Below are 23879 nucleotides of genomic sequence, written 5' to 3' on the forward strand. Positions count from 1 at the left end.
CCTTTTTCTAAAAACAACAATAACAGCAAACAATAGTGTGGGACTTATGCTTCCAGCCAAGATGGAGTAACAGAAATTGGATTTACCTTCTTGCGTAAAACACCTAAAAAATTCCCTGGACATCCTAAGCTAATTAATTAGAGAACTGAAAACCAAATACCACATGTTCTTACTTATAAGAGGGAGCTAAAGATTGGGTACTCATGGACATAGAGATGGTAACAATAGACACTGGGGACTACTAGTGGGGGAAGGGAGAGAGTGGGGAAGGGTTGAAAAGCTGTTAGGTTTTTACTATGCTCAGTGCTGGATGGCAGGATCATGAGTATCCCAAACCTTAACATCACACAATATATACCCAGATAACAAACCTGCACAGGTACCCACTGAATCTAAAATAAAAGTTGAAAAAAAGACGCATCAAAATATCTGTACAAAACCTGGACAAATATACAAAATTACAGCTCTCAAGATATTGGAAAAAAACAATGAAGGACAGTGGTCTCTGAGTGAAGGAAACAAACGAGGCAAACTTTAGAATCTCCCAGTTTACTCTTTAAAAAGAGTTTCTAGGTCATGATACAAAGAGGGCAATACAGGTAGAGCCCAGTGGTCTCCCTGAGGTGAGGAGATGGAGCTGGGAGTCCAGGTAAGCCAATATGGCTAGAGTTCTCAGAGCAGAGAACCAAAGAAGAAAGTGTGTGAAGAGTGAGTGTCTGAGATTTACAGAGGATCCCCTTTAAGATTTCCATTGAGAACTGATCAAGCATTGAGAGGAAACTACCTGAGACTAGGGAATAAACCACAGTAAAGGATAAAAGCAAACTACCCCAGGTCTCATACAGGGCCAGGAATAGTAGCTATTTTCATCACCCAGAGAGAAAAAACTCATAATTCATGGGGCTTAGGTTAATAATATGAAGGATTTTGACTCAGTAGTGAGAAAAAATTAACCCTAGGGTAAACGTTGCTCTGATTCTGCCAAACAAAGCCTAAAAGCGTGACCCAAAAGTACCCAATTATTTCTCAATAAACTGACCACATTCCAGAACAAAGTGCAAGAATATTTTTAATAAAACAAAAATATGCAGCATCTCTCAAGATAAAAATCACAATGTTGTGCATCTAAAAAAAAAATGATCAGGCATACAAAGAATCAGAAAAATCAAACTGACAGTGAGGAGAAAAAAATAATTTATCAAAATACCTTTAAAATGACATAAATTATAGCACTCATAAATAAGAGTAACACAGTTATGATAATGGTATCCCATATGTTCAAAAGTTTAGAGAAAGATTTAACAAATTAAGATACGTAAAATGTTTTTAACAATGAACTTCCACAGATGAAAATTAAAATGTGTGAAACGAAAAACACATTGGATGGGATAAACATCAGATTAGACATCACAGAAGGAAAGATAAATGAACTTGGAGACATAGCAATAGAATCTATCCCAAACAAAGCACAGAAGATTTGAAAAAAAAAAAAAAAAAGACCAAGAAAAAAAATAAACAGAGCATCACTGAACCATGGGACAACTTCAAGCAGCCAAATATGTGTGTAATGTGCAATGGGAGTTGCTAAAGGAAAGAAGGCAAGGAGGGAGTTGCAAAATATTTGAAGAAATCATAGCTGAAATATTTCCAAATCTGAAAAAAACTATAAACTCATAAATCCAAAAACTCAATAGACTCCAAGCACAAGAAGCATAAAGAAAACATGAGAACATGGGGATACACCATAATCAAATTGCTTAAAACTAGTGATAAAAGGAAAATCTTAGAAGAAACCTGAGAAAAAGGACACTTCACATAAAGAGAAACAATAATAAAGATGACTTAGATTTCCTGTCAGACACTATACAAGCAAGAATATAGTGTAGCAATATCTTTAAAGCACTCAAAGAAAGGCCAGCATTGGCTGGGTGCGGTGGCTAACTCCTGTAATCCCAGCACTTTGGGAGCCAAAGGTGGGTGGATCACCTGAGGTCAGGAGTTCAAAACCAGCCTGGCCAACATGGTGAAACCCCGTCCTACTAAAAATACAAAAATCAGCCAGGTGTGGTGGTGCATGCCTGTAATCCCAGCTACTTGGGAGGCTGAGGCAGGAGAATCACTTGAACCTAGGAGGCAGAGGTTGCAGTGAGCCGAGATCACGCCATTGCACTCCAGCCTGGCAACAAGAGCAAAACTCCATCAAAAGAAAAACAGAAAAGAAAAGAAGAGAAGAGACGAGAAAAGAAAAGAAAGAAAAGAAAAGAAGAAAAGAAAGAGCCAGCATTATCCTGATACCAAAGCCAGACAAGAGCACTGCTGCAAGAAGAGAAAATTACAGGCCAATATCCCTGATGAACAAACATGCAAAAATCCTCAACAAAATACTAACAAACAAAATTCAACAGCACATTAAAAGGATAATTCACTACAACCAAGTGAGATTTATCCCTGGGATGTAAGGATGGTTCAACATATGTAAATCAATAAATGTAATATACAACTTTAACAGAATAAAAGACAAACCCATATGATAATCTCAATAGATGCAGAAAAGATACTGAACAAAATTCAACATCCTTTCATAATAAAAACTTTCCACAAATTATTTATAAAAGGAATGTACCTCAACATAATAGATGTCACATATGATAGGCTCATAGCTAACATCATACTGATGAAAGTCCATAGCTTTCATCAATAGTGAAAAGATGAAAGTTTTTCCTCTAAGATCAAGAACAATACAAGGGCTAGGTGCAATGGTAATCCCAGCACTTTGGGAGGCAGAGGCAGGTGGATCACTTGAGGTCAGGAGTTTGAGACCAGCCTGGCCAACATGGTGAAACCCTGTCTCTACCAAAAAGTACAAAAACTATCAGGGTATGGTGGCACATGCTTATAGTCCCAGCTACTTGAAAAGCTGAGGTGGAAGGATCACTTGAATTCAGGAGGCAGGGGCTGCAATGAGATGAGATTGCAATGCTGGATTCCAGCCTGAGTGACAAAATGAGACCCTGACTAAAAAATAAAAAATAAAAAAAAGAAAGAAAGAAAGAAAAAAAGTACAATACAAGAATGCTGACTGTCTATGTTGAACCACTCCTGTTCAACATAGTACTGGAAGTCCTAGCCAAAACAATTAGCCAAGAGAAAGACATGAAAGCCACAAAAAGAGCCCAAAACTATAAAACTATTATACTAGGAGAAAACAGGGGAAATGCTTTAGGACATTTGTGTAGGCAAAGATTTTATGGGCAAGACTTCAAAAGCATAGGCCACTAAAAGAAAATAGATAAATAGGACTATATCGAACTAAAAAGCTTCTGCACAAGAAAGGAAAAAACAGAGTGAGGAGACAACACATAGAATGAGGAAAAAAAATTTGCAAACTATTTATGTGACAAGGAACTAATATCCATAATATATAAGAAACTGAAACAACTCAAGAGCAAAAAAAACACAAAAAAACAAAAAAACAAATAATCCCATTAAAAAGTAGATAAACGATCTGAATAGATATTTCTCAAAAGAAGACATACAAATGACCAACACATATATAAAGAAATTCTCAACACCAGTAATCATCAGGGAAATGCAAATCAAAACCAGAATGAGATATCATCCTACTCTAGGTAAAACGGCTACTATAAAAAACATTTTAAAATAACAAATATTGGCAAGGATATGGAGAAAATGGAACTTTTATATACTCTTGGTGGAAATGTAAATTTGCAGAGTCATTATGAAAAACAGTATGGAGGTTTTTCAGAAAAATAAAATTATAACTATTACATGATCCAGCAATTCCACTAAATATTTTTCAAATGAAAGGAAATCAGTATATTGAAGAGATAATCTGCATGCCCATGTTTATTGTTATTACAATAACAAAGATATGGAGTCAAACCAAATGTCCATAAATGAATAAATGGATTTTTAAAATGTGATACATATACACAGTGGAATACTATTCAGCCATAAAAAAGAATGAAATCTTGTCATTTGTGGGAACATGAATAAGTCCGGATGATATCATGTTAAGTGAAATAAGTCAGGCATAATAAGATAAACACCACATGTTCTTACTCACATGTGGGAGCTAAAAAAAGGTTGAGCTCATAGAAGTAGAGAGTAAAATTGTAGTTATTAGAGGCTGGGTAGGGTGTGGGGGAAGGGAGGATAGAGACAGGTTGGTTAATGAATATTAAATTACAGCTAGATAGGATAACACTAGACAAGTTCTAGTGTTATATAGTACTTTAGGGTGATTAGCATTAATAATTAATTGTATAATTTCAAAAAGCTAGAAGAAAGGATTTTGAAAGTTTTTAACAAAGAAATAATAAGTGTTCGAGGTGATGGATATGCTAATTACTCTAACTTGATCATTACAAACATGTATCAAAACATCACTCTGTATCCCATAAATATCTGTAATTATTACATGTCAACCAAAAATAAAAGGAAAGTAAAATAAAAAGACACAAATATTTTGTTTAAAAAAACAAAGGCACTCACATTGGCAAGGAAGAAGTTAAACTGTCTCTGTTTGCAGATGACATGAAAACTCTAAAGACTCTACCAAAAATGTTGGCACCAATAAACAATTTCAGCAAAGTTGTGGGATACAAAATCAATAACAATAAAAAATTAGTAGCGTTTCCATGTTCTAACAATGAACTATCTGAAAAAGAAATCAAGAAAACAATCTCAACTACAATAGTCACCAAAAAAAAAAAAGGGGTAGGAATAACATTGATGAAAAAAATTGAAGGAACAAACATTTTGTGTTCATGGATTAGAAGAATATTGTTAAAATGTCCATACTACCCAAGATGATCTACAGACTGAATGCAGTTCTTATCAAAATTCCAATGACTTTTTTCACAGAAATATAAAAACAATCCTAAAATTTATTTGGAACCACAAAAGACCCTGATAGCCAAAGCAGTCCTGATCAAAAAGAACAAAGCTTCGGGTATCACATTACTTGATTTCAAAATCTACTGCAAATCTATAGTAATCAAAACAGCATGGTACTGACATAATAACAGACACACAGACCAATGGAATAGAATAGAGAGCTCAGAAATAAATCCATACATTTATGGTCACTTAATTTTTGACAAAGGTGCTAAGAACAAACAATGGGGAAGGGACAGTCTCTTCAATAAATGCTGCTGGGACAACCAGCTACCTACTGACAGAAGAATTACATTAGATCTTCATACATTTGAAAAAAATGGTTAACATCTAAAATATATAAGGAACTCAAATAACTCTAAAAAGAAAACAAATAATTAGATTGAAAAATGGCAAAAATAAATGATCATGCTTTTGAAGAAAACAACAAAAGTAAATAAAAAGAAAAAAAATGGGCAAAGGACCTGAATGGATATTTCTCAAAAGAAGATATATCTTAAAAGAAATAGATATTTCTTAAAAGAAGGCAAACAGCTACATGAAAAAATGCTCAACATCACTAATCATTAGGGAAACAATGAGCTGTCATGTCACACTTGTCAGAATGGCTATTATTAAAAAGACAAAAGGTAGGTGTCGGTGAGGATGTGGAGAAAATAGAGCCCTTGTATGCTCCCGGTAGAGATGTAAATTATTGCAGCCATTATGAAAACTGTATGGAGGTTCTTCAAAAAAACTAAAAATAGAATTATCATATGATCCAGCAATCCCACTTCTGGGTATTAACCCAAAAGATCTGAAATCTTATGTCGAAGAGATCTCTGCACTCCCAAGTTCATTGTAGCATTATTCACTTGGCAGTTATGGAACCAAGCTGAGCGTCCACTGATAGATTAATGCACAGAGAAAATGTAGTATATGTACACAATAGAATACTAAAAGGAAATGCTGGCCAGAAGCAGGGGCTCACACCTGTAATCCCAGCACTTTGGGAAGCTGAGAGGGGAGGATCACTTGAGCCCAGGAGCTTGAGACCAGTCTGGGCAACATAGTGGGACCCTCAGCTCTACAAAAAATAAAAAAAAATTGGCCAGGTGTGGTGGCACCCATCTGTAGTCCCAGCTACTCAGGAAGCTGAGGCAGAAGAACTGTTGAGCTTGGGAGGTAGAGGCTGCAGTGAGCTGTGATCATGCCACTGCACTCCAGCCAGGGCAAAGGAACAAGAAGACCCTGTCTCAAAAAATGAAATGAAATGAAATGAAATGAAATGAAATGAAATGAAATGAAATGAAATGAAATGAAATGAAATGAAATAAAATATAAAATAAAATAAAATAAAGGAAACTAAAAAGGAAGAGATTTTGTCATTTGCAACAACATGGATGGAATTGGAGAACACTATGCTAAGTGAAATAAGCCAGACATACAAAGACAAATACCATATGTTCTCACTTATATGTGGAATCTAAAGCAATCAAACTTACAGAAGCAAAGAGTAGAATGATGGCTACCAGAGGCTAGGGGTTTGGGTGAATGGGAGATGACTGTCAAAAGGTACAAAGCCTCAGTTGAACAGAAGGAATAAGTTTTTGTTTTTTGAAATCTATTACACCAGCATGATGAATATAGTTAATTCTCGTGTATTGTACAATTTAAAATCACTAAAACAGTAAACTTCAAATGTTCTCATGACAAAAAGATAAGTACTTAAAGTGATGGATATGTCAATTTTATTGATTTAATATCAACCTAGATTTAATTCTTCCACATTGTATTAATAAACCATAACATTGCTATGTATCCCATAAATATATACAACTATAATTTGTCAATTTACACACAAAAAATTTAAACTAGATCCTCATCTCACACTTTGTACAAAAGTCAACTCAAAATGGATTAAAGACTTAAACATAAGACCTGAAACTGTAAATCTACCAGAAAAAAAAACTAGAAAAAATGTTCCATGACATTGGTCTTGGCAATGATATTTTTTAATATGACCCAAATTGCTTCTCAGCCTTTTGACTAAGATCAATTATGGGCATATCCCCCAAATGACAAGCAACAAAAGCAAAATTGGACAACTGGGATTACATCAAACTACAGAGCTTCTGCATAACTACAAAAACAATGAACAGAGTAAAGAGACAACCTGCAGAATGAGAAAACATATTTGCAAACCAAACATCTGGCAAGGGGTTAATGTCCAAAATATATAAGGAATTGAAACAACTCAATAGTAAGAAAGCAAATAACCTAATTAAAAATAGGTCAGAGGACTTGAATAGAATTTCTCAAATGAAGACATACAAATGGCTAGTAGGTATATGAAAAAAATGTACACCACCACGAGTCATCAGGGAAATGCAAATTAAAACCACAATGAGATATCACTTCATGCCTATTAGAATGACTATTATCAAAAACACAAAAGATAAGACGTGTTGGCAAGGATGTGCAAAAAATGGAACCCTTATTCACTGTTGGTGGGAATGTAACTTAGTACAGTTCTTATGAAAAACAGCATGAAGGGCAACCCCCTTTGGGTCCCCTCCCATTTTATGGGAGCTCTGTTTTCACTCTATTAAATCTTGCAACTGCACACTCTTCTGGTCCGTGTTTGTTACAGCTCAAGCTGACCTTTCGCTTGCCTCCATCACTGCTGTTTGCTGCCATCGCAGACCCGCAGCTGACTTCCACCCCTCCGGATTAGGTGGGTGTCCGCTGCACTTCTGATCCAGCCAGGCACTGCTCATTTCTGCTCCCAATCGGGGTAGAGGCTCACCATTGTTCCTGCACGGGCTAAGTGCCCGAGGTTCATCCTAGTCGGGCTGAACAGAGCTATAACACTCACGGCAGGGCCCAAGATTCCATTCCTTGGGATCTGTGAGGCCAGGAACCCCAGGTCAGAGACCAAGAGGCTTGCCGCCATCTTGGAAGCGGCCGGCCACCATCTTGGGAGCTATAAGAACAAGGACCCCCTAGTAATATTTTGGCGACCATGAAGGGACCTCCAAAGTGCTTTCACTTGCTATTCTGTCCTATCTTTCCTTAGAATTGGAGGAAAATACCGGGCACCTGTTAGCCAGTTAAAAACGATTAGGATGGCCACCAGACTTAAGACTCAGGTGTGAGGCTGTCTGGGGAAGGACTTTCTAACAATCCCCAACCCTTCTGGGTTGGGAGCATTGATTGTTCTGCCTGTAACCAGCTTCTACTTTCAATTTCCCTGGGGAAGCCGAGGGCTGACTAGAGGCAGAAAGCTGTTGTACCGAACTCCCGGCATTAGCCGGTTGAGATCATGGCACAGCCAGAAGTCTCTACTCAACAGTCGCCCATGCGTGCACCCCTACCTTTCCTTCTGACCTATACCTCCTGGGTCCTGACCATGACTTTCTTGAAAGTATAGCCCCAAAATTCTCCTTAGCTCTGGATCTGCTTCCTCAGATCCCTGCCTCCTAGATACTAATGCTTCAGACTTTCATTTTCTCTCACAAGTATTAGTATCTCCAAAAGGATCTAAGGAAGCTCTCTGCTGCATCCTTAGGCCCCTAGGCTATGAACCCAGGGAGTCTTGTTTCTGGTGTCCCTCCCAAATTAGGCATACAGCTCTCGACATGGGCAGTTTTGTGGGATCCGTTCCCCACCACCCTTGCCAGGGCCTTAAAACTGATAACCCAGTACTGTAACAACTGGAACTGGGCCTACAACAACATAATAGATCAGGATGAAAGCAAATTGAGTAAATAAAAGGGAGGCGCATATTTCTATAGTGGCAAATGGGGGCAACGAGCGAATGTCCTTCCACTGTGTTTCCAAAATCCATCTACAAAGACAGAAAGGAAAAAGAGAGAAAGAGAAAGATAGAAGTAGAAAAGAAAAAACAGTGTACCCTATTTCTTTACAGGCCAGGATAAATTTAAAACCTATAATTGATAATTGAAGGTCTTCTGAGTGACCCTATAACACTCCAATACCACTCTGTTGTCAGTGTAAACAAGGGCGTTGCCTGAAAGCACTGAGGCCACTGACAACCAGTAGCCTTCCTATCAAAAATCCTTAACCCAGGAACCCGCAGATGGCCCAAATGCATTCAATCTGTAGCAGCAACTGCTTTGCTAACAGAAAAAAGTAGAAAAATAACCTTTAGAGGAAACCTCACTGTGAGCACACCTCACCATTTCAGAACTATCCTAAAAAGCCAAAAGGTAGCTTACAAACTCAAAAATCTTAAAGTATGGGGATATTCTGTTAGAAAAAGGTGATTTAACATTAACCACAGTAAATTCCCTTAACCAAGCAGATTTCCTAATAGGGGATTTAAATCTTCATTACCATACAAAGGTCCAACCAGACCTAGCAGAAACTACCTTCAAGACAGGATGATACATGTTTCCTCCGGGTGACTGAGGGAAAAAAAACCCAACACAATGGGTATTAAGTAATTGATAGGGAGACTCCTGTGGAAGTAGAGTTAGGAAAATTGCCTAGTAATTGGTCTGCTCAAACGTGGGAGCTGTTTGCACTCAGCCAACTCTTAAAGTACTTACAGAATCAAAAAGCCCAGTGTAGACCCTCACTGGGACGCAGAATACATGGAGATTGGTGCTGCAGACATTTACTAACTTGCATGCTAGAAGGACTAAGGAAAACTAGGAAGAAGGCTATAAATTATTCAATCATGTCCACTATAACACAGGGAAAGGAAGAAAATCCTACTGCCTTTCTGGAGAAACTAAGGGAGGCATTGATGAAGCATACCTCTCTGTCACCTGACTCTGTTGAAGGTCAACTAATCTTAAAGGATAAGGTTATCACTAAGTCAGCTGCAGACATTAGAAGAAAACTTCAAAAGTCTGCCTTAGGCCCAGAGCAAAACTTAGAAACCCTATTGAACTTCGCAACCTCGTTTTTTTATAACAGATATAAGGAGGAGCAGGTGGAATGGGACAAACGAGATTAAGAAAAAGGCCACGTTTTAGTCATGGCTCTCAGGCAAGTGGACTTTGGAGGCTCTGGAACACAGAAAGGCTGGGCAAATCGAATGCCTAATAGGGCTTGCTTCCAGTGCGGTCTACAAGGACACTTTTTTAAAAAAGATTGTCAGAATAGAAATAAGCTACCCCCTCATCCATGCCCCTTATGTCAAGGGAATCACTGGAAGGCCCACTGCCCCAGGGAACGAAGGTCCTCTGAGTCAGAAGCCACTAACTAGATGATCCAGCAGCAGGACTGAGGGTGCCCGGGGCAAGTGCCAGCCCATGCCATCACCCCCACAGAGCCCCAGGTATGCTTGATTATTGAGGGCCGGGGGTTAACTGTCTCCTGGACACTGACCTTCCTTCTCAGTCTTACACTCCTGTCCTGGACAACTGTCCTCCAGATCTGTCACTATCTGAGGGATCCTAGGACAGTCAGTCACTAGATACTTCTCCCAGCCACTAAGTTGTGACTAGGGAACTTTACTCTTTTCACATGCTTTTCTAATTATGCCTGAAAGCCCCACTCTCTTGTTAGGGGGAGGCATTCTAGCAAAAGCAGGGGCCACTATATACCTGAACATAGGAGAAGGAACACCCGTTTGTTGTCCCCTGTTTGAGGAAAAAATTAATCCTGAAGTCTGGGCAACAGAAGGACAATATGGAGGAGCAAAGAATGCCCATCCTGTTCAAGTTAAACTAAAGGATTCCGCCTCCTTTCCCTACCAAAGGCAATACCCCCTTAGACACGAGGCCCAACAAGGACTCCAAAAGATTGTTAAGGACCTAAATGCCCAAGGCCTAGTAAAACCATGCAATAGCCCCTGCAATACTCCAATTTTAAGAGTACAGAAACCCAACAGACAGTGGAGGTTAGGGCAAGATCTCAGAATTATCAATGAGGCCCTTGCCCCTCTATACCCAGCTGTACTTAACCCTTATCTGCTTTCCCAAATACCAGAGGAAGCATAGTAGTTTACAGTCCTGGACCTTAAGGATGCCTTTTTCTGCATCCCTGTACATCCTGGCTCTCAATTCTTGTTTGCCTTTGCAGATCCTTCAAACCCAATCTCTCAACTCATCTGGACTGTTTTACCCCAAGGGTTCAGGGATAGCCCCCATCTATTTGGCCAGGCATTAGCCCAAGACTTGAGCCAGTTCTCATACCTGGACACTCTTGTCCTTTGGTAAGTGGATGCTTTACTTTTAGCTGCCCGTTCAGAAACCTTGTGCCATTAAGCCACCCAAGTGCTCTTACATTTCCTCAACAAATTTCCTTTCCATGGCTACAAGGTTTCCAAACCAAAGGCTCAGCTCTGCTCACAGCAGGTTAAATACTTAGAGCTAAAATTATCCAAAGGCACCAGGGCCCTCAGTGAGGAACGTATCCAGCCTATCCCAAAACCCTAAAGCTACTAAGAGGGTTACTTGGCATAACAGGCTTCTGCCAAATATGGACTCCCAGGTACGGCAAAATAACCAGGCCGTTATATACACTAATTAAGGAAACTCAGAAAGCCAATACCCATTTAGTAAGATGGACACCTGAAGCAGAAGCGGCTTTCCAGGCCCTAAAGAAGGCCCTAACCCAAGCTCCAGTGTTAAGCTTGCCAACGGGGCAAGATTTTTCTTTATATGTCACAGAAAAACAGGAATAGCTCTAGGAATCCTTACACAGGTACGAGGGACCAGCTTGCAACCCGTGGCATGCCTGAGTAAAGAAATTGACATAGTGGCAAAGGGTTGGCCTTATTGTTTACAGGTAGTGGCGGCAGTAGCAGTTTCAGTATCTGAAGCAATTAAAATAATACAAGGAAGAGATCTTACTGTGTGGACATCTCATGATGTAAACGACATACTCACTGCTAAAGGAGACTTGTAGCTGTCAGACAACCGTTTGCTTAAATATCAGGTTCTGTTACTTGAAGGGCCAGTGGTGCAACTGCACACTTGTGCAACTCTTAACTCAGTCACATTTCTTCCAGACAATGAAGAAAAGATAGAACATAACTGTCAACAGGTGATTGCTCAACTTACGCCACTTGAGGGGACCTTCTAGAGATTCCCTTGACTGATCCTGACCTCAACTTGTATACTGATGGAAGTTCCTTTGTAGAAAAAGGACTTCCAAAAGTGGGCTTTGCAGTGGTCGGTGATAATGGAATACTTGAAAGTAATCCCCTCACTTCAGGGACTAGCGCTCAGCTGGCAGAACTAATAGCCCTCACTCAGGCACTAGAATTAGGAGAAGGAAAAAGGGTAAATATATATACAGACTCTAAGTATGCTTACCTAGTCCTCCATGCCCACGCAGCAATATGGAGAGAAAGAGAATTCCTAAGTTTGGAGGGAACACCTAGCAAACATCAGGAAGCCATTAGGAGATTATTACTGGCTGTATAGAAACCTAAAGAGGTGGCAGTCTTACACTGCCGGGGTCATCAGAAAGGAAAGGAAAAGAAAATAGAAGGGAACTGCCAAGTGGATATTGAAGCCAAAAAAGCCACAAGGCAGGACCCTCCATTAGAAATGCTTATAGAAGGACCCCTAGTGTGGGGTAATCCCCTCCGGGAAACCAAGCCCCAGTACTCAGCAGGAGAAATAGAATGGGGAACCTCACGAGGACATAGTTTCCTCCCCTTAGGATGGCTAGCCACCAAAGAAGGAAAAATACTTTTGCCTGCAGCTAATCAATGGAAATTGCTTAAAACCCTTCACCAAACCTTTCACTTAGGCATTGATAGCACCCATCAGATGGCCAAATTAGTATTTACTGGACCAGGCCTTTTCAAAACTATGAAGCAGATAGACAGGGCCTGTGAAGTGTGCCAAAGAAATAATCCCCTGCACTTCAGGCCATACATTTCAATCCCTGTATCTTTAACCTCCTTGTTAAGTTTGTCTATTCCAGAATCGAAGCTGTAAAACTACAAATGGTTCTTCAAACGGAGCCCCAGATGCAGTCCATGACTAAGCTCTACCACAGACCCCTGGACCAGCTTGCTAGCCCATGCTCTGATGTTGATGACATCAAAGGCACGCCTCCCGAGGAAATCTCAACTGCATGACCCCTACTATGCCCCAATTCAACAGGGAGCAGTTAGAGCGGTCATCGGCCAACCTCCCCAACAGTGCTTGGGTTTTCCTGTTGAGAGTGGGGACTGAGAGACAGGACTAGCTGAATTTCCGAGGCTAAGAATCCCTAAACCTAGCTGGAAAAGTGACCGCATCCACCTTTAAACATGGGGCTTGCAACTTAGCTCACACTCGACCAGTCAGGTAGTAAAGAGAGCTCACTAAAATGCTAATTAGGCAAAATCAGGTAAAGAAATAGCCAGTCATCTATCGCCTGGGAGCATAGGGGGAGGGACAATGATCAGGATATAAACCCAGGCATTCGAGCTAGCAATGGCAACCCCTTTGGGTCCCCTCCCATTTTATGAGAGCTCTGTTTTCACTCTATCAAATCTTGCAAATGCAAACAAACAAACAAACAAACAATAAAAACCTACTATGGAGGTCCCTCACAAAATTAAAAACAAAACTACCATATGAGCCAGCAATCTTACCACTGACTATATATCCAAAGGATATGAAATCAGAATGGTGAAGAGATATTTGCACTCCCATGTTCACTGCAGCATTATTCACAATAACCAAGCTATGAAACCAACTTAACTGTTCATAAACAGATGAATGAATAAAGAAAATAGAGTACATATACACAATGGAATAGTATACACTCTTCAAAAAGAAGGAAATCCTGTCATTTGCTGCAATGTAGATGAACCTAGAGGATATTATGTTAAGTGAAATAAGCCAGACACAGAAAAACAAATACCACATGATCTCACACATACGTGAATCTAAAAAAGTTGAGCTTGGCTGGGCACAGTGGCTCATGCCTATAATCCCAGCACTTTGGGAGGCTGAAGCAGGTGGATCACTTGAGGTCAGGAGTTTAAGACCAGCCTGGCCAACATGGTGAAACCTCATCTCTACTAGAATACAAAAATTTCAATTTTTAAAATAAAAAATTTCAATTTCTAATTGCTACTATTGTATATAAATACTATTAAATTTGTAAATGTACAACAACATCAAAAAGTATGAAACAGGGATAAACTTGACAATAGATGTTTAATATTTGGTTACTGCAAACTATAAAATATTGCTGAGAAAAATTAAAGAAAATCCGAGTAAATGAAGTGATACATTGCATTAATGAATAGCAAGATTCTGTATTGTTAAGATGTAAACAGTACTCCCCAGATTGATCTATGGATTCAAGGCATACCCAGTAAAAATCTACATAGGCATTTTTTGGAGAAATTGACAAGGTGATTCTAAAATTTATATGACAATGGAAAGGCACTGGAATACTCAACACACTTTGAAAAAGTAGAACAAAGTGGGAACTTATACTACCTGACTTCAAGATATTATAAAGTTATAGCAATCAAGACACTGTGGTATTGATGTCAGAAAGATAAATAGATATATGGAACAGAATAGAGAGTCAACCGATTTTTAACAAAGGAGCAAAGGCAATTAAATAGACAAAGGAGAGTTTTCTAATAAATGGTTCTGGAACAATTGTATATTCATAGGCCAAAAGAGTGAACTGTAATCCATAACTCACACCATATAACAAAAAATAACTCAATTTGGATTATACATCTAAATGTAAAACCTACAATTACAAAACTTTAAGAAGTGTTTGTGGGACAGAACAAGATGGCCGAATAGGAACAGCTCCAGTCTCCAACTCCCAGAGCGAGCGACACAGAACACTGGTGATTTCTGCATTTTCAACTGAGGTACTGGGGTCATCTCACTAGGGAGTGCCGGACAATCAGTGCTGGTCAGCTGCTGCAGCCCAACCAGCGAGAGCTGAAGCAGGGCGAGGCATTGCCTCACCTGGGAAGCGCAAGGGGGAAGGGAATCCCTTTTCCTAGTCAGGGGAACTGAGACACACAACACCTGGAAAATCGGGTAATTCCCAACCCAATACTGCACTTTCAGCAAACGGACACACCAGGAGATTATACCCACACCTGGCCGGGAGGGTCCCACGGCCACGGAGCTTCCCTCATTACTAGCACAGCAGTCTGCGATCTAACCACAAGGCAGCAGCGAGGCTGGGGGAGGGGCGCCCGCCATTGCTGAGGCTTAAGTAGGTAAACAAAGCTGCTGGGAAGCTTGAACTGGGTGGACTTCACAGCAGCTCAAGGAAACCTGCCTGTCTCTGTAGACTCCACCTCTGGGGACAGGGCACAGCTAAACAACAACGACAAAAAAAGCAGCAGAAACCTCTGCAGATGCAAACGACTCTGTCTGACAGCTTCGAAGAGAGCAGTGGATCTCCCAACACGGAAGTTGAGATCTAAGAATGGACAGACTGCCTGCTCAAGTGGGTCCCTGACCCCTGAGTAGCCTAACTGGGAGACATCCCCCACTAGGGGCAGTCTGACACCCCACACCTCACAGGGTGGAGTACACCCCTGAGAGGAAGCTTCAAAGTAAGAATCAGACAAGTACACTCGCTGTTCAGCAATATTCTATCTTCTGCAACCTCTGCTGCTGATACCCAGGCAAACAGCGTCTGGAGTGGACCTCAAGCAATCTCCAACAGACCTACAGCTGAGGGTCCTGACTATTAGAAGGAAAACTATCAAACAGGAAGAACACCTATACCAAAACCCCATCAGTACGTCACCATCATCAAAGACCAGAGGCAGATGAAACCACAAAGATGGGGAAGAAGCAGGGCAGAAAAGCTGGAAATTCAAAAAATAAGAGCGCATCTCCCCCTACAAAGGAGCGCAGCTCATTGCCAGGAATGGATCAAAGCTGGTCAGAGAATGACTTTGACGAGATGAGAGAAGAAGGCTTCAGTCCATCAAACTTCTCAGAGCTAAAGGAGGAATTACGTATCCAGCGCAAAGAAACTAAAAATCTAGAAAAAAGAGTGGAAGAATTGATAGCTAGAATAATTAATGCAGAGAAGGTCATAAACGAAATGACAGAGATGAAAACCATGACACGAGAAATACGTGACAAATCCACAAGCTTCAGTAACCGACTCGATCAACTGGAATAAAGAGTATCAGCAATTGAGGATCAAATGAATGAAATGAAGCAAGAAGAGAAACCAAAAGAAAAAAGAAGAAAAAGAAATGAACAAAGCCTGCAAGAAGTATGGGATTATGTAAAAAGACCAAATCTACGTCTGATTGGGGTGCCTGAAAGTGAGGGGGAAAATGGAACCAAGTTGGAAAACACTCTTCAGGATATCATCCAGGAGAACCTCCCCAACCTAGTAGGGCAGGCCAACATTCAAATTCAGGAAATACAGAGAACACCACAAAGATACTCCTCGAGAAGAGCAACTCCAAGACACATAATTGCCAGATTCACCAAAGTTGAAATGAAGGAAAAAATGTTAAGGACAGCCAGAGAGAAAGGTCGGGTTACCCACAAAGGGAAGCCCATCAGACTAACAGCAGACCTCTCGGCAGAAACTCTACAAGCCAGAAGAGAGTGGGGGCCAATATTCAACATTCTTAAAGAAAAGAATTTTCAACCCGGAATTTCATATCCAGCCAAACTAAGTTTCATAAGTGAAGGAGAAATAAAATCCTTTACAGATAAGCAAATGCTTAGAGATTTTGTCACCACCAGGCCTGCCTTACAAGAGACCCTGAAGGAAGCCCTAAACATGGAAAGGAACAACCGGTACCAGCCATTGCAAAAACATGCCAAAATGTAAAGACCATCGAGGCTAGGAAGAAACTGCATCAACTAACGAGCAAAATAACCAGTTAATATCATAATGGCAGGATCAAGTTCACACATAACAATATTAACCTTAAATGTAAATGGACTAAATGCTCCAATTAAAAGACACAGACTGGCAAACTGGATAAAGAGTCAAGACCCATCAGTCTGCTGTATTCAGGAGACCCATGTCACATGCAGAGACATATATAGGCTCAAAATAAAGGGATGGAGGAAAATCTACCAAGCAAATGGAGAACAAAAAAAAGCAGGGGTTGCAATCCTAGTCTCTGATAAAATAGACTTTAAACTATCTAAGATCAAAAGAGACAAAGAAGGCTATTACATAATGGTAAAGGGATCAATTCAACAGGAAGAGCTAACTATCCTAAATATATATGCACCCAATACAGGAGCACCCAGATTCATAAAGCAAGTCCTTAGAGACTTACAAAGAGACTTAGACTCCCATACAATAATAATGGGAGACTTCAACACTCCACTGTCAACATTAGACAGATCAATGAAACAGAAAGTTAACAAGGATATCCAGGAATTGAACTCATCTCTGCACCAAGCGGACCTAATAGACATCTATAGAACTCTCCACCCCAAATCAACAGAATATACATTCTTCTCAGCACCACATCACACTTATTCCAAAATTGACCACATAATTGGAAGTAAAGCACTCCTCAGCAAATGTACAAGAACAGAAATTATAACAAACTGTCTCTCAGACCACAGTGCAATCAAACTAGAACTCAGGACTAAGAAACTCACTCAAAACCGCTCAACTACATGGAAACTGAACAACCTGCTCCTGAATGACTACTGGCTACATAACGAAATGAAGGCAGAAATAAAGATGTTCTTTGAAACCAATGAGAACAAAGATACAACATACCAGAATCTCTGGGACACATTTAAAGCAGTGTGTAGAGGGAAATTTATAGCACTAAATAAATGCCCACAAGAGAAAGCAGGAAAGATCTAAAATTGACACTCTAACATCACAATTAAAAGAACTGGAGAAGCAAGAGCAAACACATTCAAAAGCTAGCAGAAGGCAAGAAATAACTAAGATCAGAGCAGAACTGAAGGAGATAGAGACACAAAAAACCCTCCAAAAAAATCAATGAATCCAGAAGTTGGTTTTTTGAAAAAATCAACAAAATTGACAGACCGCTAGCAAGACTAATAAAGAAGAAAAGACAGAAGAATCAAATAGACGCAATAAAAAATGATAAAGGGCATATCACCACGGACCCCACAGAAATACAAACTACCATCAGAGAATACTATAAACACCTCTACGCAAATAAACTAGAAAATCTAGAAGAAATGGATAATTTCCTGGACTCTCACACTCTTCCAAGACTAAACCAGGAAGAAGTTGAATCCCTGAATAGACCAATAGCAGGCTCTGAAATTGAGGCAATAATTAATAGCCTACCAACCAAAAAAAGTCCAGGACCAGATGGATTCACAGCTGAATTCTACCAGAGGTACAAGGAGGAGCTGGTACCATTCCTTCTGAAACTATTCCAATCAATTGAAAAAGAGGGAATCCTCCCTAACTCATTCTATGAGGCCAACATCATCCTGATACCAAAGCCTGGCAGAGACAACAAAAAAAGCGAATTTCAGACCAGTATCCCTGATGAACATCGATGCAAAAATCCTCAATAAAATACTGGCAAACCGAATCCAGCAGCACATCAAAAACCTTATCGACCATGATCAAGTGGGCTTCATCCCTGGGATGCAAGGCTGGTTCAACATTCGCAAATCAATAAATGTAATCCAGCATATAAACAGAACCAAAGACAAGAACCACATGATTATCTCAATAGATGCAGAAAAGGCTTTTGACAAAATTCAACAGCCCTTCATGCTAAAAACGCTCAATAAATTCGGTATTGATGGAATGTACCTCAAAATAATAAGAGCTATTTATGACCAACCCACAGCTAATATCATACTGAATGGGCAAAAACTGTAAAACTTTCCTTTGAAATCTGTCACAAGACAGGGATGCCCTCTCTCACCACTCCTATTCAACATAGTGTTGGAAGTTCTGGCTAGGGCAATCAGGCAAGAGAAAGAAATCAAGGGTATCCAGTTAGGAAAAGAAGAAGTCAAATTGTCCCTGTTTGCAGATGACATGATTGTATATTTAGAAAACCCCATTGTCTCAGCCCAAAATCTCCTTAAGCTGATAAGCAACTTCAGCAAAGTCTCAGGACACAAAATTAATGTGCAAAAATCACAAGCATTCTTATACACCAGTAACAGACAAACAGAGAACCAAATCATGAATGAACTTCCATTCACAATTGCTTCAAAGAGAATCAAATACCTAGGAATCCAACTTACAAGTGATGTAAAGGACCTCTTCAAGGAGAAGTACAAACCACTGCTCAGTGAAATCAAAGAGGACACAAACAAATGGAAGAACATACCATGCTCATGGATAGGAAGAATCAATATCGTGAAAATGGCCATACTGCCCGAGGTTATTTATAGATTCAATGCCATCCCCATCAAGCTACCAATGAGTTTCTTCACAGAATTGGAAAAAACTGCTTTAAAGTTCATATGGAACCAAAAAAGAGCCCGCGTTGCCAAGACAGTCCGAAGTCAAAAGGACAAAGCTGGAGGCGTCACGCTACCTGACTTCAAACTATACTACAAGGCTACAGTAACCAAAACAGCATGGTACTGGTACCAAAACAAAGATATAGACCAATGGAACAGAACAGAGTCCTCAGAAATAATACCACACATCTATAGCCATCTGATCTTTGACAAACCTGAGAGAAACAAGAAATGGGGAAAGGATTCCCTATTTAATAAATGGTACTGGGAAAATTGGCTAGCCATAAGTAGAAAGCTGAAACTAGATCCTTTCCTTACTCCTTATACGAAAATTAATTCAAGATGGATTAGAGACTTAAATGTTAGACCTAATACCATAAAAACCCTAGAAGAAAACCTAGGTAGTACCATTCAGGACATAGGCATGGTCAAGGACTTCATGTCTAAAACACCAAAAGCAATGGCAACAAAAGCCAAAATTGACAAATGGGATCTAACTAAACTAAAGAGCTTCTGCACAGCAAAAGATACTACCATCCGAGTTAACAGACAACCTTCAGAATGGGAGAAAATTTTTGCAATCTACTCATCTGACAAAGGGCTAATATCCAGAACCTACAAAGAACTCAAACAAATTTACAAGAAAAAAACAAACAACCCCATCAAAAAGTGGGGAAAGGATATGAACAGACATTTCTCAAAAGAAGACATGCATACAGCCAAGAGACACATGAAAAAATGCTCATCATCACTGGCCATCAGAGAAATGCAAATCAAACCACAATGATATACCATCTCACACCAGTTAGAATGGCCATCATTAAAAAGTCAGGAAACAACAGTTGCTGGAGAGGATGTGGAGAAATAGGAACACTTTTACACTGTTGGTGGGACTGTAAACTAGTTCAACCATTATGGAAAACAGTATGGCAATTCCTCAAGGATCTAGAACTAGATGTACCATATGACCCAGCCATCCCACTACTGGGTATATACCCAAAGAAGTATAAATCATGCTGCTATAAAGACAAATACACACGTATGTTTATTGCGGCACTATTCACAATAGCAAAGACTTGGAATCAACCCAAATGTCCATCTGTGACAGACTGGATTAAGAAAATGTGGCACATATACACCATGGAATATTATGCAGCCATAAAAAAGGATGAGTTTGCGTCCTTTGTAGGGACTGTGGATGCAGCTGGAAACCATCATTCTTAGCAAACTATCACAAGAACAGAAAACCAAACACCGCATGTTCTCACTCATAGGTGGGAACTGAACAATGACATCACTTGGACTCGGGAAGGGGAACATCACACATCGGGGCCTATCATGGGGAGGAGGGAAGGGGGAGGGATTGCATTGGGAGTTATACCTGATATAAATGATGAATTGATGGGTGCTGACGAGTTGATGGGTGCAGCACACCAACATGGCACAAGTATACATATGTAACAAACCTGCACGTTATGCACATGTACCCTAGAACTTAAATAAAAAAAAAAAGAAGTTTTTGTTTGCTGAGTCATTTAAGTTACAAATATAACATTTCAACCCTAAGTACTTCAGCATATATCTGAAAAATTGATTATTGTATTTATTCATGTTATTGTTATAGCCAATAAAGTTAAAGCTGACACCGTAACCTTACCTAATATACAGTCTATATTCAAATTCCCTTAATTGACTCAGTAATACTCTTTTCTTGCTATTTATTTCAACCCAAGATCAAATCCAGGGTTACGGACGAATTTAGTTTTCAGGTTTATCTCTTATAATATAGATCAGTTCCCTCCTTCCAACCTTTACTCATTTTATGACACGAACATTTTTCAAAAGCCCATATCCACAGACTTCAGGAGTGCTTTACAATCTGGATTTGTCTGATTGGTTATTGCTGTTTGGATACAGGTTAAATATTTCAGCAAGTATACTACATAAGTGATGTCATACACTTGCCATTACATCCCAGCCGATACACCTAGCATCAGTTTGTCCCATTGGTAATGCTAAGTGTTAATCATTTAATTAGGTGGCATCTGCTGAATGTCTCCATTTGGAAGATGCCTTTTCCATTTGTAATCGACAGCAATCTGTGATGTAACACTTTTGAGATGTATGAATAATATTTGGCTCTCTATTAGCAATTTGTCATTGATTATTTTTACCTGAATCTGTTATTGCATAAACGTTGCAAAATGGCAAATCTGTAAATTTATCATCCTTCTACATATATTAGTTGGCATTCTTTCATAAAGAAGAATTTTCTTCCCTCCTCCTGTCTTTTCTTTAGTGTCACTATGGACATGGATTTTTAAAAATTCAATGTGTTATATCCAATTATATCATCATTATATATAATAAATAATCACATATTATAATTAATGCGTTATATGCTATTCTTTGAGATTCTCAAACTGTCTCAAATGTGGACACTGGGAGCCCCATCAATTCTGTTCCTGTGTTCTTTAGACATCTTTTTTTTTTTTTTGAGACAGAGTCTGGGATCTGTCATCCTTGCTGGAGTGCGGTGGCATGATCTTGGCTCACTGCAGCCTCCAGCTCCCGGGCTCAAGCCATCCTCCCACCTCAGCTTCCCCAGTAGCTGTGACTAAAGGCACACACTACAATGCCTGGCTAATATTTTGTATTTTTTGTAGAGATGGAGTCTTGCCATGTTGTCCAGGCTGGTCTTGAACTCCAGGACTCAAGCGATCTGCCCATCTCAGCCTCACAAAGTGCTGGGATTACAGGCGTGAGCCACCACATCCTACCTAGACGTGTCTTTTCCAGTCTTTGAGCACTCCCTTGATTTCCGGCACTAAATATTCCAGGGTTGTCTTGTGGTTTCCTTTCTCCAAACTTAGAATTAGCCATTTGCCCAAAAAGTCCTGTTGTCTTTAGTGAAGAATGATATCTGGAAATCAAGATCGCATTTCCAGGTGTGCTTACTGCTACTGGTACAGAGCTCATCACGGTACCCTCCAATTTCAGAGTTCCTCCTACCTTTTCCCCACCCATATTTAACCTCTTCTTAAACAGGGAAAACCTAAGATTCCCGACTATCTGAAAACAATTTTTTCTGTATCCTGCAATACAAATAAAATAATTTCAGTACTCTAATGCCACTCCTAATAACAAATCTACTATTTCAGATTTTATTGCAGATCTTTTAGTCCATAGACGGATCCCATTCAGACTGCTGTCTTCAAAAGTTATGTTCATTCTTTTTACCTGCATCATTATGTTATTAACTTGACAAGTGGTTAGGTTTTTTTTTTTTTTCCCTGAATGTATTCAATTGTAAGGTTTGCTTCTTTCAACTTTTCAATTTATTTTTGAAATTGTAAAACATTCATACAACTCAGAAATTCAAACTGCATAAAAATATATACTCAGGGATATCACACTCCCCTCCTTGTCTTATCTAGTTCATTACCCCCGTCCCCCAGTCACCTCGGGTCATTATTTGCTTTTTTGGTTTATTCTTCCAGTGTTTACTTTTTACAAAAATATGCAAATGCATACACATATTTTTATTTCTCCTTCTTTCTGGCATAGATAAAACTTACTACATATACTCTGTGGCGCGTTGCTTTTTTCCACAAGAGGATATCCAGGGGATTGTTTCATATTGGGACACAGAGGCTTTCCACAGTACTTTTCTTCTGAGACAGAGTCTCACTTTGTTGCCCAGGCCAGAATACAGTGGGACCATCTCAGTTCACTGCAGTCTCAACCTCCAACGTTCAAGCCATCCTCCTGCCTCGCACCCCCGCCCCCAAGTAGCTGTGACTACAGGCTCATGCCACCACGCCCGGCTAACTTTGGTATTTTTAGTAGAGATGGGGTTTTGCCATGTTGGCCAGGCTGGTCTCAAACTCCTGAGCTCAAATCATCCTCCCTCCTCAGCCTCCTAAAATGCTGGTGTGCCACCACGCCCAGCCAGCTTTCCTCAGTTTTTTTGTGGGTGCATCATACTCCACTGTGTGAATATATCATAGTTCACCGTTCTCCTATGGCAGGGAATTAGTTTGTTTCCATTTTTCTTCCTTTGTTGTGAATAATTTTAATTGTATATATATGTGTATCTGTGTGTGTGTGTGTGTGTGTGTGTGTGTGTGTGTGTGTATATTACTTTTTTGAGATGGAGTCTTGCTCTGTCACCCGGGCTGAAGTGCAGTGGAGCAATCTCGGTTCACTGCAACTTCTGCCTCCCAGGTCCAAGCCATTCTCCTGTCTCAGCTTCCCGAGTAGCTGGAACTACAGGTGCCCAGCCACCATACCCAGCTAATTTTTGTATTTTTAGTAGAGACGAAGTTTCATCATATTGGTGTGGCTGGTCTCAAACCTCTGACCTCTGGTGATCCACCCGCCTCAGGACTCACAAAGTGCTGGGATCACAAGCATTTGTTTTTGTGGAAATATGTTTCTGAAGTTATGTGTCCATGAGTGTCTGAATCTGCTAGGGCTGCCATAAAATACCACAGACTGTGTGGCTTAAACAACTGAAATGTATTTTTTCACAGTTTTGGAGGCTGGAATTCCAAGATCAAGGTGGCAGCAAAGTGGATTTCTTCTCAGGCCTCT

The 23879-nt window shown here is 39.9% G+C and overlaps 1 long non-coding RNA gene across 1 annotated transcript in view; it reads right to left on the minus strand.

The window, feature by feature from the left end:
• Positions 1 to 6898: 6898 nt before the first annotated feature.
• LOC115899186 overlaps positions 6899 to 23879 on the minus strand; it is a 34407-nt gene continuing 17426 nt past the window's right edge. Inside the window, exons 3-4 of the long non-coding RNA XR_004058879.1 lie at positions 9259 to 9329; positions 6899 to 8749 (exon numbers count right to left, since the gene is read on the minus strand). This is a non-coding gene — a long non-coding RNA (uncharacterized LOC115899186). The remainder of the gene's footprint in view (positions 8750 to 9258; positions 9330 to 23879) is intronic.

The sequence above is a fragment of the Rhinopithecus roxellana genome, chromosome 8 (assembly GCF_007565055.1).
Source record: "Rhinopithecus roxellana isolate Shanxi Qingling chromosome 8, ASM756505v1, whole genome shotgun sequence".
NCBI classification, from domain to species: Eukaryota; Metazoa; Chordata; class Mammalia; order Primates; family Cercopithecidae; genus Rhinopithecus; species Rhinopithecus roxellana.